The 3,382-nt window shown below is 39.4% G+C and overlaps 1 pseudogene; it reads left to right on the top strand.

The window, feature by feature from the left end:
- The first annotated feature begins 2,333 nt into the window (after positions 1-2,333).
- On the top strand, positions 2,334-2,938 carry LOC114497731 (annotated as a pseudogene).
- Positions 2,939-3,382: the final 444 nt, after the last annotated feature.

Raw genomic sequence — 3,382 nt, 5'->3', positions numbered from 1 at the left:
GTTAGCTATCACCACTAGCCATAAAGCATAATAAAACACCTTCACAAATCTCCAAAGTCTTTAAATTACAGTCATTTATTCTCATGAATCTGTGGCTCAGCTAAGTATTGACTGGCCTAGGTTGGGCTCAGCTCAATGCTCATCTTCCAGCTGCAGGTCTAGCTGGCCAGGTATGCCTTCAGGGGAAACTCTTCTCATGGTGATAGCAGAAGCACAAGAGGGAAAAAGGAAACATAGGAGGCTCTTAAAACCCAAGCATGGAACTGGCATACTGTCAACCCCACTCACATACTGTTGGCCAAAGCAAGTAACAAGGTCAAGGTCAAGAGGAAGGAACTATAATTGGCCTTTGAGATGTCATGGCAAGGATTGTGTATGGATACAGGGAAGAGTGACAAATTGGGACTGATATTCAATCCTCCTTAGATATTAAGTAGAATATTATTATTTCACAACCACTAATGAATTAAAGATCTAGACATTGATGTCAATACTGGCAACAGACAGTCAGACATTGCACAGCTCTTTTTGAAGAACACAACACTCACTTCCCACAAAGTGACTTTGTCCTTCCCCAAAATCAACCAAATTGTATAGGATTAACTAATTTACAGGAAATGTAGAATGAAGAGGAGGAACTGGTTAAATTACATTGTCATAATGTAGCTAGCAAAATCCAAACTTAAAAATTCTACAAGAAAAATAATCATTTCCTTAGTAACTACATTACAAAGGTAGAAGTAAAATTTAAAGCTTTATGTATATAACTATATACATGCATATATGTTTTATATATATAATTATATATGTACATTATACATGCATACTTGCACACCCATCAAGTATATTGTTGATATTTATCCCAGAGAACTACAGATGAATTATGTTCACATAAAAGCCTTATGTTCACATTATGTACACAAATGCTCATAGCAACTCTGTTTATAACAACCACAAAGTTAACCACAAAATTACATTTGGGTAAAATGTGGACCTAGATCTTTGGTACATCCATATTGTTTAATACTACTCAGGAATACACAAGAAGCAAAATATTGTTGTATGCAGCAACTTGGATAGATTTCTAAGGAAGTAGGCTGCATTTTAAAAATCCAAACTTAAATGGTTAGATACTATAAGATACTCTTTATGCATCATTCTCAACATTACAAATTAAAGAGAACATATTAATGATTTTCAAGGCTTAATGATAGGGGGAGAAAGAGTCTATTTGAGTACAATGGGGATAATTTTTGGAATATTTCAGGGCCAGAACATTTCTGTATTTTGATTGAGATGAAGCTCACAAAAATCTACACATGTGATAAAATTGTATGCAACAAATGAACAAATATACACAAACAAAGCTGTGTGTGTAAAACTGGCATGATAAAACAAATTCTGTAGATTAGACCAATGCCAATTTTCTAGTTTGATATTCTACTGAACTTATGTAAGATGTTACCATTGGAGGAAATTGGATAAAGACTATCTACATGGGACTTCTCTATTCTATTTTTTTCATCATGCTATTAATCAATAATTACTTTAAAAAGTGCCCTTGGAGTTCCTGGCAGCTGTCTCTTGCTTCAACATGGTTTGGACAAAACAGATCTAAGGATGCCCCTTCTTTCCAAATACCCCACAACCTCTTCTCTAATCACCACCTTCAAAACCACCTCAGCCATTCTCAGGCAATGATGTGGATCCTGGCCAGCAGAATCCATGTGTTGTGGCCGGTCAAGGCAAATACACACGGACTATAGAAGTCCTGTGGAGAAAAATGGATGGCATGGCTGATCTCTACGAGAGAGGGAAAGAGAGAGAAAGAGAGAGAGAGAGAGAGAGAGAGATCCCCGGCTCCTGCCTAGACAGGCTTTTATTGCTTTTCTGGGTACATTACACAGAGGATGGTCCCCATTTATTATGCACAGGTTCCCAGTAGGTGATTACCTTTTACAGATAACAAAGGAAAGAATGTTGCTAATTACTTCAAAGAGAAGGATGTTGCAGACCAAGGCAAAAGGTGGTTGAACTGGTTACACTCCATACTTGGGAGATTTAGCATGGACTTTAGGAAGTTAAAGTAAGCACTTGCTGCCTTAATTCAGGGTGAAGGAGTTTTAGCAAAAGCAAGTCTCATAGCAGCCTAGGTACAATACAGGCCTGATTCCCCATGGGAAAACCTCTCTGTGGGTGTGGCTCCTGTGTGCCACTCACTTCCTATTGGCTTTTCTGAGTGGGGGCTGAGCTACATTCCCACACCATTCAAAATGGTTCCCTATAAGATGACACCATTTTTTTTTACCTTAATTCTTCATTGCTGAATGACCATGAGATCTCAAATTCATCAGAATTATTCCACTGAGGTGAATGCTGCCATCAACTGCCTGGCCAACCTTCATCTGTGGGCCTCCTACACCTACCTCTCTCTGGACTTCTGTTCCAACTTTGATGATATGGCTTTGCAGAGCATGGGCCACTTCTCAGACTGGGCCAAGAAGAAGTATGAGGGCTCTGAGCATCTCTTAAAGCTGCAATACCAGTACGGTGGTTGTATTCGTTTCCCAGACACAGTGAAACCTTCCAAATATGAGTGGGGTAAAACTCAGGATGTCATGGAAGCAGCCTTGGCCTTGGAGAAGGACCTGAACTAGGCCCTTTTGATCTGCATGCCCTGGCTTCTACCCAGACAGACCCTCATCTCTTTGAGTTCCTGGAGAACCACTTACTGGATGAGGAGGTGAAACTCATCAAGAAAATGGGTGACCACCTGACTAATATCTGCAGGCTAGCTGGCCCACAGGCTGGAATGGGCAAGTATCTCTTTGAAAGGCCCACTTTCAAGCATGACTAGGAAGCTTTTGGAGCCCAGAGGCCTTTGAGGGGCCCCTCTGCATTTCCCTGGTATTTGGCTCTTGACTGAGCCTCTCCCTGAAGCCACACCCTGGAACTCTATCACCTGGATTGGAACAAATGAAAACAATAAAGCTTTTTGCAGCAAAAGCAAAAAAAAATATTTAAAAGAAAAAGTTAACAGAAAAATACAACAATATTTAAATACATGCTGGTGATAAAATTGAAGATAAGAAATTGAACAACAAAAGTCAGAAAGCTGTTGCTTTTATGGGGAGAGAGAGAAGGTCGTGATTGGGGGGCAGTGTATGAAAGGCTCTACCTGAGGTACCTGCAGTGTATTTTCTCATGACTTGGGATTATTGCAAGAATATTTAACTTCTGATCATTTGGAAAGCTGTACATTTGTTTTATGCAGTTTTTAGTACTTGAGTTATGCTTACCAATAAAAATGTTTTAAATCTCAAGTAGAGTAAATTCTGCTAGCCAGAGTGATTATTTGGCTACAGAGCAGTAACCATAACAC

This window comes from Phyllostomus discolor, chromosome 5 (assembly GCF_004126475.2).
Source record: "Phyllostomus discolor isolate MPI-MPIP mPhyDis1 chromosome 5, mPhyDis1.pri.v3, whole genome shotgun sequence".
Lineage (NCBI taxonomy): Eukaryota > Metazoa > Chordata > Mammalia > Chiroptera > Phyllostomidae > Phyllostomus > Phyllostomus discolor.
The sequence above is the reverse complement of the archived record's forward strand: the minus strand, read 5'-3'. Positions and strand labels throughout refer to the sequence as shown.